This window comes from Telmatherina bonti, assembly GCF_933228915.1.
Source record: "Telmatherina bonti genome assembly, chromosome: 14".
Lineage (NCBI taxonomy): Eukaryota > Metazoa > Chordata > Actinopteri > Atheriniformes > Telmatherinidae > Telmatherina > Telmatherina bonti.
Genome location: NC_136612.1, coordinates 29,588,119 through 29,614,068, shown reverse-complemented (window position 1 = coordinate 29,614,068; position 25,950 = coordinate 29,588,119). Strand labels below are relative to the sequence as shown.

The window sequence follows — 25,950 nt, the reverse complement described above, 5'->3', positions numbered from 1 at the left end:
AGAGGCTCAAATTATATAGTTTAGTTTAGTTTTGGTGGTAACTTTTTATAAGCCAGGCAAAGTATATTTAGATGACTGAAAAGGGCTAAATATTTGCTTTTGGTGAAGCAAGTCCAACAAATCAGAAAGATTATTTATTTGGTGGAAACCCGCTTTCTGCCTCTATCTCATCACTCTGATAACAGTTATTTCTTGTTTTGGTTGTTTGAACTTAATGAGTTGTCTTTGCCGCTCTTCCTCTCTCGGCATGTTTAACCCACAACATCTGTTCTCTCTGTTGTGGTTTTTCTTTTCCACTTTCCAGTGAAGGCTCCAATTTGCAGACTGAAACAAGAGTATTTCTGGGATGCAGTAATCTGATCGACCACACTGTTTCAGGCTGAGCTGGATATAAATCCTGATGGTACAGAAGCAATGTTTATGCAAAGTCATTTTCAGCCTTCTTGCAGATAACTGATGATGTCCAGAGGCAGGAGGAGAAGCCGGTGAAACAAAGCTGTTGTTTGATCTTTAACCCCTGGGGTCCAGATTAGATTGATTTCATTATAGAATTATTTTTTTTCCCATTTATTTGTTGTTTTGTGATCATCAAATGTAGCTGTTTCAACTAAAGTTTAGATAGACTCAAAATACTTGGTAAAACTTAAGGTAGAGGTATTCAACCAGGGGTTCACGATCCACGGAGTCCACAGAGGAGCAGGTTGGAGGTCCTCAACATCTTTAATGATTACAGTTTTTTTTTTTGTTTTTTTAAAAAATATTTTTACCACTTAAATTTAAATACACATTATATGAATCCCACTTCTTGTTGTGCATCTGCAAATAGAGATGGATTGTCTTTCACTCAGAATTAAACATATTCAGTGACAGACAGGGACTACCTCAAACTGGGCGCTGCTCCACTTACAGCACAAGACCAGTCAATACTTTTTCCTGCAGAACACTAGGATACATGTGCCACATTCATTTGGAAAGAAGCAAAATAAAATCTAGAGATCACAACAAATTAGTGAATGAAAACGTCATCAGCTCCCCACATTAGCTCTGATCTGAACTGGGCGACTGCATCACAAGCACAAGACAGATACCCTGCCTCTCAGAAACCATGAGTGACAAAGCAAATGGAGAAGCAGCACCTGCTGCTAATTAAACTGCCGATAAGGGTGCAAATGAGACACAACTGGAAAATATATAGATAATTATCTGAAGTTTGGATGTACCGTCAAGGAGACAGATGGCTTTAAATAACCAACGTGTACCAAATGTGTCATTAACATGGGCTAATCTGGCTTGTAGCCATTTGAATGCACTGCATGCTACAAAGGAAGCCACTTGTTATTAAAGACATGCGTGTTGAATTGTCAGATGTCATGGACTCGGTCATGAAAGTGTCAATACAGTGCTTTGATGCCTGTGTTGCTGTGAGAGAAGAAGACACTTCACAACAGACCTTAACATTCGATGGCTTTCACGTTGTCCTAAATGATGGAATTATGGCCATCTATCAGGAAGTTGTAACACACCTGCTGCACAGTGACTGTTTCCTAGTCAGCAAGCCTTCATATCTAATTGAGATTTTCACTCAGCAAAGCAAACTTAACAGTTAAAATCAAAGTTGCAATACATATGCCAGTCAGCTGTACGATGGTGTCATCTCCACCTCTCCATTCATATGGTGGTCCTATGGTCCAAAAGTACATGACCATCATAGTCCTGATTTTTATGTTGTCTGTTCATGTTAAATTTCTCACTAGCTACAATGTTATCACCACACTTTGTGGCAAGATAACAGACACAGTGGAGGCAGATATTCTGCTTTTTGTGGCCCCCAACAAGCTAATTTAAAGTCAAAATGTTCCTCCTCCACAGAAAGCAGTGATTGGTGTCTCATGGTTTTTGTAACTTTGTTCTGTGATTGTTGCTTTAGTGATTGCTGCCCACTCTCTTTACACTTATTTTGCTGAGAGGTTTACCAAACTAAAATACAAATAGTATTATTTATAGACACTTCACAAAGTTTAAAATTTTATCATAATTACTCGTTCAGATTAAATAGTGAAGTGAGGAAATCCGACATAGTCGCAGCAGGTTAGGTATTATGTGGACGGGATGACAACTGTCCATCTATGAAACATATAAAGATGACCTGCTTAAAGGTCTGGAGGAATACTGAAGCATGCATGGAGGGGCAAAGCTGCTGTAAGTTGCCTCTTGGCACTGAATCATCTCTTCTAAAGGAAGCTGTGTCAGATCAGATAAATTGTCTGAAGTGACTTCTTTTTGGCTGGGACTGAAGACAAGAGTTGGGGGTTTAAAGGAAGCAAATTTATCAGCATTCTGCAGCGCTCTACATTTGCATAACCCCTGAGTTCAGTAGCAAACCCAAAACTCTGGTCTCACTGGTTGAAGAATGTGTTGGCTTCAAAATATCTGGATCTACCTCTTGAAATGAACTTGTTTAATGAAACATTTGAATCTGAGTTTGACCTGACCTTGACACTAAGAGAAAGTCCTGTAATAAAGGGTCCAGCTTCTCTATGTTCAGTTTTTTCTCCCTTTTACTGGGGCGCCAACTGAGAACTGATGTGTTCTCCTTCAACCACACGGTATGGTTCAGTTTCTCATGTCACAGCTCATTTAAACCTCGTATGGTTTTCTTCCCTTTATCGGCCTCTCTGTTCAAAGGCAAAGCCAGTCACACATGAAACTTAATCATCTGTTTTATCAGAAAGGTGAAATCATACTTTCATTAATTTATTGTTCTTTTTTTTTTTTTTTTTCAAATTTAATGTACAGTGCATACATATTTAGATCCAGCTAAAAAAGCTCATTGTGAATCTGCTGGTACTGAGCAACATCACAGGCAAAGATTTAAAAATGGTCATAGAAACACTCTTTAACTCAACGTGGAATATTTCTCCAAACCATTTGTAAACATTTAAAAAGTGCTAAAGGTCAGTTGAAAAAAAATTACATAACTTAGATAAGAGAATTTCCTTCAAAGTCAACTTCAAGTCAACATCACATATAATACATATTTGTCATTCATATGCTACATATATGTATTACTAGACATATGTATTACTACATATATGTAGTGCTACATTATACTACATAAAGAAAAATAAATGTTATAACTAATAGCCTTATAAGTAGGGATTAAACAACAAGGAGCCGTACATTAGACGGTTATAATGTACAACGCGGAGTCTGGAACAGTCTAGGTCAGGGGTCGGCAACCCGCAGCTCTGGAGCCGCATGCGGCTCTTTATCGCTACCCTAGTGGCTCCCTGGAGCTTTTTCAAAAATGTTTTAAAAAAATGGAAAAAGATGGGGGAGGGATATATATTTTTGTTTTGATCTGGTTCTATGGGAGGACAAACATGACACAAACATTCTTAACGTTTTCCAAATGTGTAAAATGTTTAGAATAAACATTAAATTTCAACATTTCTGTCAAGGAAGATTTGCGTCATAGCCTCCAACACACGTAGCCTATCAGCAGCGCGGGATGCCAGGCAGGTGGCGTTGTAAACAAACCAGCGGCTGTGTGATGGGACATGGATCCCAAAGGGAAAAAAAAATAACCGAGGAGAACAGAGGATTCAACATTTCTTGGACTGCATTTGCATTCATTGCCAATGCGGAAGGATTGTCTGAATGTTCGCTCTGTACCGAGAAGTTGTCAAATAACAAAAAGAGTAATGTGGAAAGACATTTCCAGGGAAAGCATGCTACATTTGCAGCCAGTACCCAGTTGGGAGTGACACAAAAAGTTTGATTGCATTACTTCTGGAGAAATTAGAGAGGCGCAAAAATAGATTTAAGTGAATTGCATCTCCAAACTCCACTACTGCTGCAAGTTTTGTTGCAACCCAGGAGATAATAAAGCGTGGAAAACCGTTCACAGATGGTGACTACATGAAGGAGTCATTCATCAGCATATCAGAACACGTATTTCCAGACTTCAAAAACAAAACCGAGATAATACAGAAAATCAAAGACATGCCCCTCTCCGCTAAGACAGTGAAGGAAAGGACCATTAAAATGCCAGGCAACATCACCGATCAGCAAATCAAGGACATTAATTCAGCACAAGTTACATCTTACATCTTGAGAAGCTGACCAGTGATGTCCGACAACAGAAGTCACATTAAACAGGTAAGAACATAATCCTTCGTAGACGCAGACTGAGTAACAAAGTGGATGTTTTTATAACATTATTTCTGATTTTTGTCAGTATATATTTGGAATGACATGTAATGGTGCTCAGGTCAGAGGATAGCTGCATTGGTTGCATGTCTAAAGAGAAGAGGTTGCTGCTGCGTTTTACCCTTGCACCGACTTGCTTGGCATTTGTACAGTAATCAAACTGTATTAATTTGATTTTATATACTTTACCTTTTTTAAAAGGCTGCTGGTTTAGTTTTTTTTTTATAAATGCAGGCTGCGTTTTAATGCGCTGTTTGTTGCCCAGATAAGGGGCGCGTTATGCACATTCCATTTTGTTGTTTTTTTCGAATTCTTAAAAATAAAAATTACATCAGAAATGGGATTTCTTTATTGCATTGTTTTAATTTAAGCAATGCAATGAAACATAATTCATTAATATTGTAATGAAGTTAAACGTGGCGGCATCGTACAACAGAGTAGTCACGTGGTGCGTCATTCTCTACAGGATGCGCTGCAGGGAAAATAAACATTTTATTATTAAGGCTCATTATGTATTTGTAGCCAACTTAGTCATTTTGATAGTAGGCTAATATAGATACATAAAGCATGTGTTGCCTTCATGATAAGGCTTATATAAGGCTTTTAATTTTTTGCGGCTCCAGACATATTTGTTTTTTGTTTTTTTGGTCCAATATGGCTCTTTCAACATTTTGGGTTGCCGACCCCTGCTCTAGGTGGATTATAACTGTCGAATGCATGGATCTGAGTTATTTTATCCTCTCATACTATGGTCCCACACAAATCTATATTTCTTTTTCACAACACTCGCTAAATATGCTAAAGTTTAGAAACTAATTCATATTGGCCTCTGGGTTTTTTTATGCTAATCAACAGTTGTCAAGCTACAGCGTGTTTATCTCAGTCCCCTGTCAGAAGCCAGCTGATCTAAATGAGTTGATTAAGGCATTGCTATGGTGGAGCCCTGTCATGGAGTAAAATTACAGTGATTTAACTCAACAAACTACATGTACTTATATACAAAAATAACACAGCCAGTTATCATTAGAATTATAAGTGACACCCTATTGGTCAAAGAAAAAGTTTTTTAAAGCTTTTTTGCAATAAAATTATGTTGTAAAGAAGGTCCGCTACACAGAAATTGAAGCCGATAAACCACAGTCAGTAGAAGCTGTAGAAGAGTACATCTTGTGTTGTGTCTTGTGTTCTGGTCTTCTATTCATACAACACTTTACACAGAGGCCGGACCACCAAAAGCTAATGACATCTTAATGTGTCTTCCTAACTTCTTGGGAACCTGCTTGGGTTTTCCATCTGATCAACAGTCACCAGCTGCAGCCACAGAAAAAAATCCAACCACATCATTGAATGTATTAACAATCATGGCGTGCCTCTCTGGTCTACATCACCATGATAAACATTTACACGTAACCTGCATCATAGTTTAATAAAGACGGATCAGCTACCTGCACTTTGCTATTACTGAACAGACCAGTCAGACTTTAAAGAAACGCATCATTTTAGCCAGGTTGCTGTTAAAAAAAAAGTCTCAATTGGTAGATAAAGGCTGAAATAGATTAATGAAATGAAAATAAGTAATATGAGAAATAAATAAATAGGCATATCTTGTAGGATGCAGTAAAAAGTTATGAACTAGAAACATTACATCAATATGAGCGTTTAAAGTCGGTTTCTACGGAATAAGGACATTTATATTCATGACTAACTTATTTTATGCTTCAGAGATGCAAGCTATATTTGCCAAAATTGATCCGATACATAAAGATGGCAGAGCAACAAGGCATGAGCAGAGTTTCACCCACATGCTGCCGTGAATGGAAATGCCTTCCAGCCGGCTGCTGGGGACATTCTGGGTTTGCAGCCCATTCACTGTCAAACTCAAATTCTCTTTTAGCCTCATAATTTATTCTCCTCATGCAGTCAAGAGCATTAAACAATCATTTACCATTTTTAAGCATGTAAGCAGTGATGAATAGCATTTTGCTACTGTTTACATAAAGTGGACGCCTCGTTGTTGGACACACAAGCTTATGATTGCCATTTGAAAGCAGCATGATTAACAAAGCTGATGGCTGAAAATTGCTCCCCACATTCTCTAAACTGCAGTGTAAACAATCTGTAAGTGCATGATGTTGTCAGACAGGATGAAATTTGAGTTTTTGCAGCTCTAGTGCGCACCAATGCCCTTTCTGTCCACCTTGTCTCATCTTTTTTCCGTGTCAGAACCTAAACAAGGCTTTTCAGTCTCCTGCCAGTTAAGTATGTAATTATTTATTTGTTTAAATAATTTAGAAATGATAGTTTATAACACATAGCACAAAGGCAGACATTTTCCCTTGTTTGTATTCAGATATAAGCTTCAGTGCAGCATAAGAAAAGGTTGTGTTGTTTGTTTTGTTACCTCAATATTCACAGGTCACTGTCCATGTCAAGGCAGAGCTTTCAGCCGAGTGGCCTCAATCCCAATGCCAAGGCTGTGATGTCTCATAAGTTGAACACAAAGCTGTCTGTGTGGATTTCAGTGTAGAACTGCAATAAGTTCACCCAGGCTGAAGACTTTGTTCTGTCATTTACTGTCTGACCATTTTGTACGAACGGCTCAATCTGCTAACGGAAAATATTTTCTCAAAGGAACCGCTGTGGAAACTCAAACAGCCAATCTTTGCAATCTCTTAAAAATATCAGCAAAACGGGTCGAATATGACGGAAGAAGCCGCGACTGCTGTCTCACTGAAAGCACAACAGTGAGTAAGTCTTTAAATTTAGCAAGACATGCGTTCAAATGATTTGCTTATTACATCAGCGGTGTGCTGGATGCTCTTGTCCTGTCTCCTTTCCCATCGTGTTCTACCTTAAAGGAGGCTTCTTGCTGTTAGGAGGGCCTCAGCGGTTTTTATTAATCTCATTAACGTCCTGCAGCAGTCAGCAGAGAGTCCATGAGGCCCATTCATTATCGCTGCATTTAGAGCGCTGTCACTCCAATACCTCAAGTATGCAACACTTACTATAAATAGGACATAAGGGAACGCAGGTGCATGGACCTGGAAGGAAACATACATATATGACATGTGGGTACAGATTTATACAACAGGATGCGTTATTGTCTTGGAGAGTAAGTATGAAATCTATTTTTAGTAGAAGCTGGGTATTAAAGAGTACAAGTCCACAGAACACTTTGAACTGCCAAGCAGCAATTGATTTCAGGGGAGAAGAAGAAAAAAGGTATGACTACATGTTGAGAGGGAAAGGTAGGTGGCTGGGAATACAAATCGGTCCCATAACTCTGGCCGGTCTCCTTGCAGCAGCAAGGCTTCATGTGCTGAATCTACTGTATCACTGAGGGCTAGTAGCAGGCTGTAATCAATAAATCTATTACATTCATGCTGAATTTTATGATGGTCTATTTTGCTCCTACATCTGCAATAGTGTTGTACTCTCGGCTACCCTGCAGCGAGTCCCATCAGCGAGAATATGACGGAGCGGGAGAAGTGTGCCAAAGGCAGAGGCGAACCATTCCCACCATCCTCAATAAAAGTAAATGATGCCTCAGCAAGCCAAGCCTCCATATGTGGAGCAGATACACATCTCCACCCGGATTCTCTGAACTCCATCAGGACTAGATAGCTGCACCTGCAATGACAAATTAAACATTGGTCCAAGTTAGAGAGAAGCACCTAATCACGGGGAATGTCCGGGTACCGTAATGTATCGGCTCTATCTCCAGAGATATCTGCAGAGACACAGTAATGCTGCACTGCACTCTTTAAGAGTTTGGCCTCAGAAGGTTTGTTTAGGTGTATTTTGGGGTTCTGCTGTTATAAATGCTGCCTGTTTTTAATCCCATCTGTTATGCTCTGTTTTAGTATATCTTTAGTGGTTTAAATGAGTGTCAAACATTTAGTTAGTATTTTTATATCAACAGAAAGTTGCTTTATTGCAAGAAGTCTGTTTAAAAATCCTCTGCTCAACAGCACATGGCAACATATTTAAAAGCAGATGAGAGGAAGAAGGAAGCTACCAGGCATTCGGATATGTCTGAATGAACCTTTGACCATCTCTGCCTCTGCAATTACATCCATGCATGTATCGTTTAACTAAAACATTTGCTTTCTTAGTTTAAATGTTTATAATAGATCCTTGTTCAACACAAGAATCCCTTCATAGAAGTTTAGTTTTAAAAACCTGCACAGGTGGTTTGTTTTTAATAATGAGCCATTAAAATCAGGTGCAGAAAGAAATTTGTATTCATTTCAGAAAATGTTTCTACTGAATATTTGTCTTTTTCTCTCATTGTTTTTTTCTTGCCTTTGTGTGTTAATATTTTTAACAGTTTAATAGATACAAGGTGGTTTCAACTGATTTCTTTCATTAAGTCTCTTTTAAATGCTTTTTTTAGAGAGGCAAATTCATGAGGTTCAATTTAACTTGGATAAAAAAATACACATCAGACTAGTTTATCTTGAGTAAATTAGGGTGTGTGTATGAAACAGAGCCCCGATCCAAAAGATTAAAAGGCTCAGCTGATTTGTATCGTGGGTAAAATCTTTGCTACTACAGAATTAATCTGCAGGAACTGCTCACTGTATTTATTTTCATCAATACTTTGTACTTTTTTCCATTTGCTGTTTTTTTGTCAGTGCTTTAGACCCAACATTTGCATTGTGAGAATACACTCATGAAACAGAAATGGGCTCATTTGACTCCTTGGAGCCATCCTGAACAACACTGAGGATGGAGGAGCTGCTTATTTAGATTTAAACACACCCTGGCAGTGATGCTGATGTCTGACCTTTTCATTGGGATTCTGTAAAGAAAGACCGTAAGCTGTTGATTTGGACTGCAATGAACAAGAATGGCAGTCAGATGGAAGCTGCAGCTCCAACCAAATAAATCTCATTACGACAGGTGTTCCCTTGCTAACTACGCTCCTCAGCCCTGATCCAATTTCCAGCTTCAGAACTAATCGCTTGAGTGGTTTCATGATCTCCAACTTTCCCTATCCATCAGAAGACTACAACATCGTTCCTTAACATGAACACACTACATCTAATTTTTATTCCAAAACAGCTGGACACAGCTAGCATGCAGTATTTGGGCATAAACCTGAGGGGGGCACAAAGAACAGGCGCCTAAATCTACTGATGTAATGTAAGACCTGAATGCAGATGAAACGATTATACCTGGTTAGTATGCATGAGGTCACATTGATGCATAACCACAAGACTTGTAAAAGGTTAGAGTTTGAAAAAGAAAGCTAATGGATGCTGCTCTCTTCCATGAATACCATTACCTGAAGCTGTAGCCAGCCTTCTCCACCATTGCCCTAAAGGGATGTGCTAAGTTATGATAGATTAGCTGTGAATGGACAGATTTTAACACAGGAAAGCGGGAAAAACAAAAGGTTTGAGAGCTAAGTTCTTATGGAAGATACGCCATATGAGTAATAAGCCGTGTGTGTAGCTTTCTTAACCCAAAGTTCCTCTACTCTCCTCTCACTTACACAAATATATTGCTCTCTTACAAGATATGCATTTTAACAACCCACTTCCACAGTCGTCTCAGCTTTGTGTGGATACAACTAGGAAGAGTTGTCACAGATATGGATAAAATTGTTGGCTTTTCTCTGTTAATGACAGAAAAACCCACAATGTTCACTGAAATAACATGTTTATGATCCTGAGCTTTGGTTAGAATAAATACTTGAACAAGCCTTTACATCCCGAGAGGTGATGCGGCATTCACACACACACGTCTCACAGCAAAGCAGTCGATGGGGAATCAGCAGCAGGCCTGACAGTAATGTGGGCTTCCCAGCATGGGATACTTAGCTCTGTCCTCAACAGCTTCCTCCCCATACAGTCACAAACACTTATGCTCTTATGTGAAAGATACTGAAGTGGAACAAAATTGTCCAATTGAGGCAATTTGACATTTTCTTTAGCTTTTTTTTTCTTTTTTCTTATATTGCACTCAGTATTCAGCCTTATATAAAGCTGAGAGGAACATAAAGGCAAATAGAAATGTATTTGTTATTAGATTAAAAGTTATCTTTTCCATTTTAAGATCAGAAAGAGGGTTAAGAGTGTGTTTCATCCTTCTTCTGACACACTTTATACACATTGATTGTTGTGGTTTTACGGATCCAGAGTCAGTTTGGATGCAGACCAGTCTTAATGTCTGCTGGTGCATAGTTGGAAGTCATCTAACAGTGGTAGGATGTCCATAACAAACCACTGCTTGGTATAAAACATCACATTTTCCAGCCTTCTAGTCTTCTATGTCATTGGCAGGAATTGGTGCAGAGCAGCATCTGATCTGGTGACTTCCATTTCCTTTGTGAGCTTTGCACAATACCAGTTTTCTTTTCCATTTCAGCACAAGGAAATATGCTGATGGAGGGGAAAAAGTAGATTCCTGCCATGACCCCCCCCCCCCCCACCCCCTCTCAATTATATCTGCTTGTATGCCTTTCAGCAAGTGCTTAATCTCCAGCTGCCTCAGTCAAGCCGCTCTGCAGTGAACAGGTTAAGGTTGTTGCCCATTGGATGGCTCTCAGGTGTGTAAGTGAAACATCCTCTAGCTAACACCACAGATCAGACGTCTCAGAGGAAACCGGTTTAATTTGGGGTCAAGGACCACAGCGCCGGCAAACATAAACAGACTTCAAACAACAGGTGGATGTTTGTGCTTGCTTGGATCTTGTGAGACTCAGAAGGATTGGAAAAAAGGTCAAATGCTCTCACAAAGCTCTAATTTTTATTTAGGATTTTGTGTCTTTGATGATCCCGACAGCTGCATCTTTAACCAGCATATTCTAGGTCGTACATTCACTTTCACTATGTTGTTTTAATTTAATTATTTGAGAAGAGAGGAGGCGGAGTGTTAAGCTAAGATTAAACGATGAGGGTAAGGAACGGGAATCGACAAAGAACACAGTGACTTCCAAGATTTAAGCCCAACAGATTCTCAGAGAGAAATCAGTCTGAGATGTTGAAGTTCCATTAATAATGTAAAACACTGCATGTCTCGCTGTTGTTTGTGCTGCTCCACCAGACGTGAATGGTTTTATTTATTATGGAAATACAAGGAGCAATTCGCACCAATTCTTCCTCTCTACTTCACAGCACACTTCAGTTCAGGTTTACCTTGCAAATAAAACATATTTAATCAGCTGGGTGGCTGATTAAATATTCACTCGATTCTCTTATGAAATTCAAAACAAATTACTGAGAAAATGCCTCGTACAGCTCGACCAGCTCTGCATGATAAATACACTTTATTATTTGATCAATTTATTCTGGATGTTTTATTCGAGTATACAGACCACTATGCAGGCAAAATTGAGCAAGGCAACCAGAATGATGAACTACTCAGTTGAGGTTGTCCGTTTCTATTTAGCCATTAAATTCTTCAGGATTACTGAGATTCTTGGATTTTCTTTGTTGTCGTCAAAGGTTTTTTGCTGTTAACTAATATTTTGTATTATAGTTTTTCTTTTAAACTCTGTTAACATTCTCCAAATTCATTTTTGTAAAAACATAACAAAGCAACAATACAAACATAATGAGGCTCCAAGGTAGTACGGTGGTTAAATACATTTTTAAAGCACATTTGGGGTTTTCTGCTGTTGTTGCTGGGTGGGGGGGCAGGGGATTGCAAAATTGTGTAGATTCTTCTTTTAAAAAGATGCAAAGTTTTTGATCATTGTGAAAAATAAAATAAGAAATCTGTCAAGTAGCAGACAGATTTTTCAATTGGAAGAGGAAATAAATGTGGTCACGACAAGGCCATCCGACATAAAACAGAGCTTCAGTTCCTAATTGTGATTTATAAAGTAAATATTATGAGCTGAATTAACATTTTTATTTTTCATGAGATAATACTTTCTCATCCTAATAAGGAAAAGAAAACACTGATCCACTCACTATTATCTGCTCTTTGTGTGCAGTGTGAACATGTTAAACTATCATCAGTTCCAGAGGGGATGAGTGCAGTAATCACTTGATGCAGCAGCTCTGGCGCGGCGCGGCGTGGCGCGGCACGGCATGGATAAAAAAACATGACAACACCTTTGTAGTGCTGCACTCTGAGCTGCAGGAGTGGGCTCAGCAAACCAGTTCTGTCCAGAAACACATTTACTTACATTAATGACGGCTAGCTTAAACTGACAGCTACAACTTGTTGACAGAGAAACGGGATGCTTTGTGCTTTCAGCTGACTGTGTTGGCTGACATCCACGATCCAATTAAAAATTTAATGACATATACTAAATATTTCAGAATTGTGAGCATCATAGACTGCTAAACAGTGAAACCTACCACAGATTTAAAGGCATGTTCCAGCAGCTGCACCTGCCCTTAAAAAACCGGTTTATTACTTATTTATAAGAACAGTGCTAGTAATGACAGGAAGCGTCAGTACACTGGGATAAACTGGAATCTAGTGCAGGAAACCCAATGGGAGCAACTCTAAGAACACCATCCAGTTTTTTTTTTATATGAGTTTGTTATTTGTAAGAGATCTGTGCTGTTTTGCATCATAATTCTAGAGTTAGCATTTAGAAATATTGATTTACACATGTAACTTGCTAGGCAAGTTAGTTCGCTCAGCAGGTGTACCTATGTTTGAGCTCTGTGAGGAGACTTTATGCAATCTGAACTGTTTAGGAATGGAAGAGACTTTGCATATGATGCATATCTAATAGCGTCCTTTTCAAAATAACACACTAGCAATTCAATCCCTTTGAATTAGTAAATTAGATTAGTAGGATACAGTCTGTCCGGAAGGCAGTGATCAAAGGAAACACTTATCTCAAGTGTGGATTTCAAAACAAGACTAGTAAATTTATAGTCTTAATACTAAGTATCCTGGAATTATGAAGATGGAACTGGAAATGATGAAGGAGCTGAAGCAGAATGCAGGTGATTGAATTAAATGGCCGGTTTACAAGAGGCAGCTTGAACCAGCAGGTTACACATGGATCTGAAAGTACAGATGTGTACATGTTGATTTCCCAAGACAAGTTCCTAAGTTGATCCAGATTTTTCTTTTTTCAGGATCATATCAAGGAATCTCATGCAAATTGGCAAAATATGCAAAAAAAATCAGCTGCAGGTTGAGGCGTCTAAAGAAACGTCCCACATAATAAAAATATGGCATGGAATATGGCAGCATGCGATGATGGGAATGGATGCAGGTAAATTCTCATGTAGGGGTAATTAGTTAAAGCTGTTAAAGATGTAATGAACTGATATGGACATGTAATGAAATAAGGACATTTAAACTAATAACACAAACACAGAAAAGGAAAAAAAAAAAAAAAAGATTTGAATAAAACACAGTTGAAACTGTTTTACTGCTTTCTAATCCAGTATGGTGCCCGAGATGAACATATTTGCTGTCTAGAGCTCTAATGCTTGTGGTGATAATATCCAAAAACAGCAGAAAAATATCTTATAACATTTTTAGGACCTTTATTTTCCTCAAACAGTTTCTAAATCACTCCAACTTGATCACGCAGTGTTTATGTTTAGCTAACATTTTCAGCACGAGAACATTTGTATGCTGGGTTAGTTTTATCAAAACTGCAGGGTGTCGTCATGCTATTTAATGGACACGCCACATGCCACAAGAACTTTGAGAGTTCACTTCAGTGTTTTGACGCCAGTTGGTAGCAGTAATGTTCCACTATGAGGTTGTTTCCACTTGTCCAAAGTACGACAGTAAGAGAATAAAACCACAAGGATTTTTGCTGTTTTCTCAACTTCTTTTCCATTTTCTTTAGGTGGTTTCTGCATAGTCTTGTTTCTGTTCCTATTCTTCTTCTCTGGTTTGTTCCTTTCACTGGTTGTATGTCAGCTATAAAAGGCAACACTGCCCCCACCATTCCCACTGGTATTGCTCTTTTTCTGCGTCAAGTCACGAATAGCTGAGCCGCTTAAAAACGAACCAAATTATGCTTGTGACAGACACAGGAGATGGATGAAACTGTCCGACGGTCTGCGTATCCATCTGCATCGAGCAAATGGCCATTCTGTTATTCTGGGATGTGGCTCTTTCAGCATGAAGAACTGCATCAGCTGCTTCAAGCTGGATGGGTTCTTCTGGTGTGCAGCGACATCCACCACAGACTATCAGCTAGATGGAGGTCTGCTCTTTAAGGGACTACTTTAATGACATCCGCTGCCATGTAGGTACAATCTAACAATCTTCCTCCAAATTTCAGAACAATCCTTGTGGATGATGCATTCTGCAGGAAAAGAGGAAGACACATAGATGAGACTTCAATAGGAAGCCTTTGAGCTTGGAGCAGATGCATAGCGTTCTCCAGTTCATGTCTAACAACAACCTCAGCACAGTGATCCGTTGACAGAGTACTGCCAGTTATCCTGCAGTTTCATTCTGTTTTAACACATATCACTCTGCTGACTTCAGTCACGCTGACTTCTCTTGTAGAGACAGATTCTCTTAAATGCTGACTTTTTGGCAGAAATCCAAGGAAACTGACTCCCTACACCTTTTCTTTTATATTATAAAGTGAGAAAGTGGAAATTCACCTTTCCACACATATTTGAGGAGTGTGTGATGAACTTTATCTCTTTTCTGAAGCTAAACTTTGTCGCAGAAACAACTTAAAGTGTTCCTGTAGACGAGTGCTGTTCTCCCTTTCAGAATAATCTTTGGCCTCTTTCTTCTCTTAATGCCCTTCTTATCTGAAAAGTGAATTATGGTCTTTTGCTCCATTTAGGAAATTTTCTTTGGGTTTCATATTTTTTTTCTCTCTTAAAAAAATATGAATGGTTTTAATCAGTGGTTCAGAAACTTTGTAAGCCAGATAGCACAGATGATACAGGTTGGTGTTTACATGGCTTGTGTACAGATTTCACAGATTTATGTCTGCATTAATGGTTTCATTTTAACAGGTAAAAACCCCAAATTTATTCATTAAATGTAGGCCTTATAATTATATAGTTGTCTGGCAACCCACATTGGGGGTTCTGACTCCCAGTTTAAAAAACCACTGGGTTAAATGATTTTCTCTTGGGAAGCTTTCTACTGTAATTTCCAGGCCTGGGTATAAACCACAGCTTCACCGAGCTGCAGCTGCTGTTTCTTTCTTCAACTGCTACCTTGATTGCCTTTAACTTGCAGGTGCATCATATGGATTTCTTCCTGTGTTTTCCATGAGGAGGGTGTGTGCGTGAAGCACAAAATTATTTGATAGTCAGTAAAAATCAGTGAAAAGTCAGTGAAAATCTGTGAGTTATTAAGAGTTTAAATCTTAAAAACAAGTAGTGGCTCAAAGGCCGTAAATGATGGTATTTATGTCTTTAACACCCCGCCCTGATTGTAGTTTGTCCAGACCACTTACCAAACGAGTTCTGGACCTTTTACGAAGATTGCGGTTTTCACAAAAGTCTTGAAATCTTTCCTGTCAGCTAAAAACAAATCCTTCCAACACTTAGGATTACTCACACACACATTTAAGTGCTGATCTGTTTGACAATTTAAATATTTGTGTATTTTTCTGCTCTTCAATTCACTAAGCTGCCGTAATTAAATTAGTAATAAAACTGTTTTCATCTTTTATTGATTAAAAAACAAGTCACAGTTGTGAGAATTTAATGACCCTAAACACACCGGCTCAACTGACCGCACACACCTCAGATCTGTTGTCTAAACAGCTTGAATACCACCCATACATTTCCAAGTCCCCTCTGACTTCTAGATTCCCCTGCAGATTGTGGTATTTCATAGAAAATAATTTACTACAGCAGTGTCTTTATTACAATTATTCATTTACCGTATATCAGGAAATGAAGGTTTATAACACCTCTGACTGACTTACAGACTCACCGGGTGTTTTTATTTCATTAGATACACTCGCTCCATGATTCACAGCATTTTAAAAGGGTCCTTTATGTGTTTGGACACAATAAACTGTAAACATTAGGACCAACAGTTTTCAGTGCTCATGTTTATCATTTTTATTTTTTGTTTTTTGTTTAATTCTTTTGTATGTGTGAATCTGTCTGTAAAATGACCCACCATGACTAGTTTTTGGGACATCTACCTGTGAACAGTCAGACTAGAAGGCAATTCCTTTAAACTTGAGATTGGTGAATACCAATCTCAAGTTGATGGTACTCAACAATCTCAAGTACAACTTGCAAAGATTTGTAAGAATATATTGATAAATAAATTCCATTGTTGCTGACTTGATTAGTTAAGTCGTTCTATTTCATATTCCCACTAAAACAAAAAGCCAATAAGCAGAGTAATGAGTGCAGCACACCCTCAGTCTGATGGATTCCCTTCCATCTATGTGGACATGTTTGTGCATTTGATTGTTAAATGTTTAATGCAGTCTGTAAAAGCTAATTGCGGCTCCCTTAGCACAGCAAAAAGAAAGTCTTCTCTGTTTTTTCCTTGCAGATGGATGTTCTTCTGAGACATCATTAGCTTTGCTTTACAGTAAACATACTTCGACTGTGCCCCCCCTCCTCCTTAGTGCGACCCAGCACAGCAAGTGATTTTCCTTCTTTTTTTTTTTTTTTTTTTACTTTTATAATGTCAAGACCTTTTTTCTTCTTCACCAAGAATCATTTCCATGATGGATGAGGACAAAGAGACAGAAGCGAAGAGGTATGGCGTCATATTGGCTTTCAGAAGCCAACAGACATCATGCTTCACAACCCCCCTGGCACTGTGGGCACAGGTGGCTCTGGGTCATTACTCCAGACACAATGTGGCTTATCTTTCATGGGTAAAGGAAACATGCAGGCCTATTAGCACACCCCCTGCTGTGGCATGTAGCATTCATGTAGGTCAAGACTTGATAGGGATGCCATGAGGAAAAAACATCCTGGAAAAAAAGAGAAAATATCATTTATATACAATTTATAAAAAGACAAATGATTTTAAAATCTGAGTTTTTTTTCTGAACAGAGAGAGGAAATCATGTTTCTTTTCAATATAAATTGCTAAACAAACACAAACTAAATTAATTAGATCCTTGTTAACCTGCATTTCTGCACAAGATTTCTGCAGCCATTTTAAATATAGAAAAGTACACAAAGACGGAAAAACAAACAAGCATACAGGTAAAATTTGATGTTTTATACATGGCAATTAGGCCAAGTAAACTTGATCGACTGACAGCGGTTGGTGTCAGACTCTGGCAGATCAAAGTATTTTTGAAGCTGTCGCTCTCTGTCGCGTTGCACAGACGCATATACCCATAAGCAGAGATACTATTAGTTATGAACACATCCCTGCAGACTGAACACACTTGTGCTTATCTCATGCATGTGTGCATGGCATGCAGATCATGCTAATGTCAGATCATACCAAGCACTGAACATGTGACACCAGAGTGGTGTCTTTGTTGTGTCTTTAATCTTTCTTCCTGCAGGGTATATATGTTCCTCATGTTATCAGAAGTCATGACACTATCCACAACTAGAACAAGCATCAGGGTGAGATGAAGAAGGGAGCAGGGATTGGCTTTAGAAGCTGCTAGAATAAAGTTTTTTTTTTCTCATCCACAAGCTAACTGTGATAAATCTTAAATGCAAGGGCTATTTGCTGATTTAGATATTTGCAGAGGCAAACAACTGATGCTGCTGATGTTCGAGCCTTGCCAGGCGCTGAGGCCTCCATATTTGTCTCTTTGACATTGAAGCGAATCAAATCTGCAGCAGCAGCAGAACTGAAGCACAACAGAAGAAAAGTTAATAATCTGGTTACACAGACCCCATCCGAACAGAAAACCTGAAATTTTCTCTGCCTGCTTTCATCCACCGACAAGTAGCAACAGAGAAATGAGTGTTTTTCAAACATTCTATAAAATATTGATGTGAAATGACTGAGCTCAGCAAAAAAAAAGAAAGCAAAAAGCAGCCAATTGTCCTGTAAACTCAGTCAGTACAGTGAACTCTGTGTGGGAAAATTAGTTTAGTTCAAGCCTTAAAAACCTCCTTAAACAAAAGAAAAGGAAACGCGGAGCACAACGGCAGCATCTCTCCAGTGGTTTTCATCCAGAGATGGTGTGGACGAAGCAGCCATGACGTCACCTTGCAGCTGTGAACTCTTGTTTTAAACTTGCAGCTCACTGTGACCATAACTGCCATAACTCACTCAATCTGCCTGGCAGCCTGACTTGCTCTAGAAATGGTAACCACTTCTCAGAAAACCTGCGTGGGACAGCAAAGATCTGTGTTACGTCTGTATTACACCCGTTATGGCTGGAATGAATTCAGCGTGATCTTTTTATTGCATTGTGCAATAAAAGCAAAACGAATCGGTTCTGTAAGTTAGTCAGTCATTTTCTGAACCACTTAGTCCAGTTAAAGGTCGCGAGGAAGCTGGAGCCGATTCCAGCAATCATTGGGCGAGAGGCAGGGTAATCCCTGGACAGCTCTCCTGTTCATCACAGGGCCTGTGGTGAAGAAAGTAGGTGAAAAGCCTCATCATCAGACATCTGAGGCTGTTCTGCATGTTGACTGTGCTCTAAACGGTTCAGCTTCTATATGCATTGTTACATTAATAATAAAACCCACCACACAAACACGTTGCACATACTTAAACAACTTCAAGAAGAAAACACTGCATATTCACTCTCACAACGGAAGCGGCCAGACATTATCTAGGTTTCTACTACGCTACGTACAAATTATAAAAGATATATAGATATAAACAGATCAGCTGAGTAGAATCCTTCATAATATCTCTAGTGAAATCTTCTTGAAGTTGTCGTCTTAAATGCAGCATGATTTTGTATATCCAGTGTGTTTGTGTCTGTCGGCCACTCTATATAAAGTTACCAAATGCGTTCTTTAAGTTATTGTGATATTAGATGTAAACTCATTGGCTAGCAGCAGTGATGTAGCAGCAATCAGTCCAATGCTAACACAAAGAAAGGAGCATGCATCAGGTGTCACGCTGCAAGAATCAAGAACTTCAAGCATTTTGAATGAATTGAGCAACGTGGCCAGACCTAGCAAGATAGCAATTGTTACCGCAACCGCAGGTGTGTGTGTTGTCCTCTGCCTCTGGAGGCATCGTCTGCAGCTGGATTAATCTCAAGTCTGACTCATCCTCTCAAAGTGTTGCAAGTTGCAATGACATTAGAAATATGTCGGTATTTTCTGATGCGGATGTTTCTTTGATGTTTTACGGAGTTGAAGTTGCAGTAAATGAAGCAGGATGAGTTTAGTAGAGTCTTTCTTCTAAAATGAGCTTAAATAAACGTGTGTAGGTCAGCAACGGACTATCCCACCATGCACTTTGACTGGGACATAGAAGTGGTTGATGAAACGATGTTGTGCTGAGCGTTTATCTTTAACATGTGATCTGTACATCTGAACACATCACTCTTTTAATGAACTGATCTCCTCCTCAGACAGTTTTTCATTTAATTATACAGTTTATCATAGGTTAAAATAACTTTGCCATTTATAAAAGAAATGTCAGATTTTCTCTTATCAGATGTAACACAATATTTATATCAGCTGGATCCGATTTTAAATGTTCACCAAAACTTATTACTTATTTTCTTTTCAATAGTAGAGAAAAAGAAAACTTTTAATTCTATTGCATTTCTCATCTGCGATGACACGGGCCAAATAAAATAACAAGTATTGAACTAGAATTGGTCCTTTAAGGTTCATATAAAGAGCGGGACCTACTCCTATCTGCCATACACCCAACCTGTTACTGTGTCTTGGCCCCAGGCTGAGGTGTGCCACACTTTGTCATGTAGTTATCTTTTTATTTAACAGTTTAGAGACATATTTAGGTGTTTAGTGCTCCTTTCATTATAAATGGACTTTTAGATGTTTTATTTGCAGAGAAATAAATAACTTAGCTTTTTACATCTCATTATTTTTGTGTTTAAAAGAAGCACCATGATTGTGAAATTCTAGCATCATGTCTAGATAAAATACCACTAAGTTCCTCTCTGTTGGTGATTTTTAAAGGTAAGCATAAACTCTGCAGTAATTAGTCATTTCCTGCACGTCTTAGTAACACTCCCCCCTGCTTTCACTTAGTGTTTCAATCTTCTGTCATCATCACTTCACCTCTCCCCCTGAGGATTCATGATGTGCAAAAAGAACGTTGGTCCTGACAGCAGTGTTCAGCCGAGGCTGAGCTGTCCTTCTGAAGGACAGGTGCTTTTAGCCCCCCAGGGGCTTTACTGGACAGAGGACAGAAAGAGGACATGCTGGAGCTGTCCTCATTGATGATGGTTGCTTTCTAAAAGCTTTAACCAAATGCACAGAGATAAAAAGAGCTGAGGCTCAGAAGCACGAGACAGGAAAGCTGTGCGAGTGCACTGCGATGAGCCAGATGCCGCAGGATCCTGGACTGACCGAGTCTCCACTGGCGTAACCAAGCCATACCAAGGGTCTCTGCACAATACTGACTGATGAACAGAAATGTTTTCCCTTTTTCAAAGTCAAGTACACAGGATGATCTGCCTCTTTCATGTCCCTCCTCACCAGTTGGCAGCATCAAAACTTCACTGGTTTCATGTTTTGCAGCATTGTGGGGAGTTTTCCACCTGCCCTAGATCGATCAGGATGCAGTTTCTTTTTTGTGTCACATCCTTATCTACATGAAATATCGTGCAGCACTGTCACCATTCTGCCAGCTGTAAGTACTTATCAGACCTCGCTGTTTCTGTTTTGTAGCTTCAAGCTTCATTTGATTCAGTGTGGGAGGAGATAGAGGAGTGTGGTGATGTATTAATCACGAACAACAAGGAAGGTTTTTTGATATTATGAAATGCAAAGAAGACGGAGTGTGTTCCAGGTGACCCTATTTTTGACATATTTTCTTCCAACAGCCTTGACATAAATCCCCCTGATTGAGTAAATAAAAGAGCTGTCTGCCTAAACGCCACGCTGAGGCGGCTGAAGCAACGAAGCTTCACACATTGGCTTGATTTCACAGCTCCTTAAACAAACAACGACTAAAAGCAGTTTGGAAATCCATCATTTGCTGCAGCTCAGATTGCATTTTACGCTGATTACACGAGTGTAGATAGATCTGAACCTGTCAGGTTATATGACACAAGGCTTCATGTACAATGTTTTAGTGCTAATATCACTAAAAAGCTGTGAAAGGCTTTATTTGTGCAAAGGACTGATTTAATCAGTTTATTCAGAACATCTGGATAAGATATTTTCCAGTTAGCTGTGTTTTTTTCCCATCATGGATTAGAGTCAACTCCTCTTTTATTTGACTATTTATCAAATGTTATTGCCTCATTGTAATCCCAGATAAAGGCTTTGAGTTTAGTGTCAGTCTGTATGTCGTCTAACAGAAAAGTACTTGCCTGTTTCTGTCTTTGCACTCCATGAAAGATTCAGTCCTACTTGAATTTAGGTTTCATCATGCATTATATAGCTATTTATTCCTCATTAATCAATGTAAACTATTGTGAAATAGGACAGAAACCTGGTCTTTCAGTCTCAGATGACTTCTATCTTAACTATACATGCCATGAAAATCTCCAATATCTTCGATCAAACCTCCATTAAAAAGCATGAAAATAAAGACTATAGAAAAGACAGTGATGTTAACGTGGAAATAAAAGTGCTGGTTTACTGCCCCACAACCATCTGTGCTTCATCTTTGAAGTAAAAGTCATGACTCTTTCAGATCACTGTGTTGCTTTTCATCTTTAAAATTATTTAGCTGTTGGATTGATGCGAGTAACGCTTCCAGCTCCATCATGTCTCCCAAACATTGTCACTTTTCTCTCAAAGGTATTAAAATGCTCATGCAGAACACAGAGTCATTCCCTAAGTGAAGCATCACAGTCGCCACAGATGTCTCCCTGCTGAAGCAGCATTGTTAAACATAATGAAATCAATAAGTCATTTGAGATGAAAGTGTTTTGTTCATAGTTTTCAGAAATATGGGAGGAAGGATCCACTTTAATTCCTCTCTTTGGTGCAAATGCTATGTGTGTGTCATTAATGATTTATCACTATTAGGCTCATAAAACAGTTGGTCTAAAGCAATGAAATATATCCATATTTGAGGCTAGAAGGCAAGAAAAACTTTTAGTTTTGCATCCGAGGGCCGCATGGCTGCTTTAATTTGATACCAAGATAACTTATGTAGAGTGTATAATAACAGAGAAATATGCTATTGTATTTGTGTAATGTCATTTTCAAGCCTTGGAGTGGAAGAGGTTAAGAAAGAAGATACGTTACAGTTATGTATGAGATGCTTGGTTGCATCCCACCACGTGATGACAGTAATGCCGGAGACGGCTGTTTAACAAACTCCAGTAAGCAGAAGAAGAAACTAGCAAGCTGCTGTCATATATCATGTCATAGAGTATTCAAACTGAAAAAATCTGGGACTAAAATGGTCCCAAACTTCCTGAAAAACTGCAATCTTGTGTGCGTGCATTGTAGTTAAGTGCCTTTGTAAACAGATGAGATGAGGCGGAGGAATGAGCCCAGGTTGTGTTATGTTAACTAACACTACCCAACTCTGAAGCCTTCAACACTAAAACAGCTTGTCAGCTTTTAGGAAAGCTGCTAAAAACAAAACAAAACGCACATGCTGAAATAAATCAAGCTACAGATGCAGAAAATGCCTCTTGTGCTTCTGGCAAATCTTTAAAAATTGAGCAATCCATTTATTTAAATCAATCATTAATTCAAATATTTTTATTCACTTTGTAATGCAATTTTAGGCTTTTATCATTTTGAATGTACCTATTTAGTGACTGTTTCTAATTTGCATTTTTACTCTTTGTTTTAGTCTCTCCTTTTTAGATGTACTAAACACATATGAGAAGATTTTGTGCGAATAAGTCTGACATGAGCTTTCATAATTTTTTTTGCAGGAAATTCAATTCAATTCTACTTTATATAGCGTCAAAACACAGCAATGCCATCTTAAGACACTTTACAGACAGAGAAAAAAACATAATGAAAACCAATTCATAATAGTCTACATAAGGAAACCTAAGATTGAGTTGGAAAATTTAACTCAATCTCCCATCCTGAGCAAGCACACTGGCAACAGTGGGAAGGAAAAAACTACCTTTTAACAGGAAGGAAACCTCCGGCAGAACCCGGCTCAAAGATAGGCTGCCTCTGCTGTGTGGGGGAAAGTAAGTTTATTCTATAAATTACTAGCCTATTAGGTGTGTTGTTGCAAGTACACATGGTGATGATCAATGTCAATGTCTCAATGTCTTTGTGATGATCTCATCATGTGGTGTCATTTATTTTACAAGGTTACAAGTCAAAAAGGTTAAGAATCTCTGAAAGCAGCCATTAACTTGTGTTAAACCAAATAGCAGCTAATTGAAGCGGTGCTAGGTGGAAGAGGTGAGTATTAAATTTCACAATGGCTCTCCCCGTATCTGCAGGTCTAGTTCGTCTTATTTGAATGATCAGAGTCATATTTCACCATGGTAACACATAGAGATCAACTTAGAAACTCTACCAGCCACACGATCCTGCCTTGTCATTAGAGGACAATTAGAGTGTCAGAAAGCAACATTAACAATTACCGAATCTCCTCCCATCGTTAATGACTTAATCAAAGCAGCCCTTATGATTCAAGGTGTCACCTGCCATATTTTTCTGAAAGTAGTGGCTTTCAGGACAATAAGCACCTTCTAGCATGCCAGCTGGCAGAGCGTCTTAAGAAAGCTGACCCCTGTCACAGAATTAGCCTCCTCTCCCATATTCCTTTTCATGTTCCATCTCTGTTTCTGTCTTCCTGTCAGCTGGAATAAGCCTCGCGAATTGTCAGTATTTTTCTGAGCAGTGCGAGCATGACAGGTGGTATTTTGTCGATCCCGTGTAAACATTACAATACCCCCCCCCCCCCCCCCCCCCCCAGCCATCTTATCATGCCTGTGGAGCTTGACCTCGCAGCAGATCTGCAGAGCTGTGATGCAGAATTTTATCTGAGTCGCTGTCCTCACTCAAACCTCTCTGGACCACATCAAGGGATCAAAGACCCTCTGCTGCCACATCTCTGTTCCTCTGTTTGAGTGTGGGAAGATAAAGATAGTGGGCATGTGTATATGGATAACTTTATGCAAATGGGCATTTTTACATCTGTGTGTGTTTCCTCTTCACTGTGTTTCTTGTTTTAAAGGCTTTTTGTATGGAGTGCAAAATTATCTGGATCTGAGCTCGACATGAGTAAAACCTCCTTTTGTGGCATTTACTGAACAAAACTAATTGTGTAAAATGCAAAAAAAAAAAAAAAACAAAAACCAGAGTTAAAAAAAACTTCGTTCAGCAGCTTCTAAATCAGTAGAGATCCACTTGTAGTTTTGGGTTTCACACAGATTGACTCCCTTTCTGCTGCTCAATACAGAGGAGTTTTCTCCAAGTTCCCAAATCATCATCCCTCCACTACTGTGCTTTATATATGGTGTGTTTGCTTTTTCCCAAACATGGTGTTGTGAGCTATGACCAAGCATCTTTCGATTTTTCTGTCCACAGAAGATTGATCAGGAAGCCTTGTTGTTTCTTCAAATGTAGCTTTGAAAACCGAGCTGTCATGTTCATTGTAAGAGTAGACTTTCTCCTGTAGCCCATCAAACGAGTCATACTTGTTTTGTCTTATTGTACTGTCAACACACTTCAACGTTTAACAAGCTAGCTGAAACCATAGCTCCAGGCTCCTTCGCAGTTCCACTGAACGTGGCATGGTCTGACCTTGAGGTGAACTTGCCAGGCCATCCACTCCTGGGGAAGATTGACGATTGTCTTAAATATTTTCTACTTGAGAATAATATCTTTCAGAAAGAAGTAGACTAAATTGTTTGGGAATGCCATCCGAACCCTTCGCAGAGTAATGGGCAGCAACAACAATGTTAATGTCTCTCCACGTTTGTGTTGTGTTCACACACACACCTGAATTCTTCGTACTAGGAACCTGCAAACACATCTACTTGTGTTGAGGTGATCATTGATGATGATCAGTGTATCAAATGCATTTAATTATTCACATCCAGCTGCTACTTATCTTCTCAAGTCATGTCCAGTAACATTGCTGCTCCCCTGAAAATGTACTTTAACGTCAGACCTTGTGGGGCCTCAGACAGAAAACCTTAGAATTGAGGGAATGTTTTTCTTTTTTCTAGTTTAACCCTTTAACATCACTGCTAATGTTGTAGTTTTGAAGTCTATTGGATATATCAGAGACATTGCATCCATAAAATCATTCATTCATTTGTGTGAAACAAAAGACTTGAGACAAATCTGGTTGGTTGATCCTGCAGAGCAGCTGTGGATTCAGCCTGACGGACACAAGAATCCACAGCTGTATGAGGTTTATTTTGTTTGATGTGTTTTTTTATACTCCTCCTTAACAGTAAACATGAGTTTATTTTATCTTTGGTCAAAATACATGCTTTTGTTACCATGTTTCACTTTGTAATGAGTTTAGTGATTTTCTAAAATATGATTATACTGCAGTCATGGTTCCTATGGCAACACAGTTTATAATGTATAATTTTGGCCAAAGCAATCTGCAGATTACCTTTTCCTATCTCACCATCATCAGCTGCCTTTAAGCAGAACAACACAGCTTTGAATCGCTGTTTTTTTTTTTTTTTAGGAAACTTTACATTTATAGTTTTGTGTTTTGCCTCAATCCGATCTTCATCATGTCATTCGTCAGGAAGAATGGCTCAATGGTTGCTTCTTCATTTAGTCACCGCTGATAAATTTTGCGGATCTC

General features: G+C 38.9%; 1 protein-coding gene across 2 annotated transcripts in view; it reads left to right on the top strand.

Annotated features, from left to right (window-relative positions):
* asic2 (acid-sensing (proton-gated) ion channel 2) overlaps positions 1–25,950 on the top strand; it is a gene marked incomplete at both ends in the record, with an annotated part of 405,375 nt that overhangs the window by 271,507 nt on the left and 107,918 nt on the right. The window lies entirely within an intron of this gene.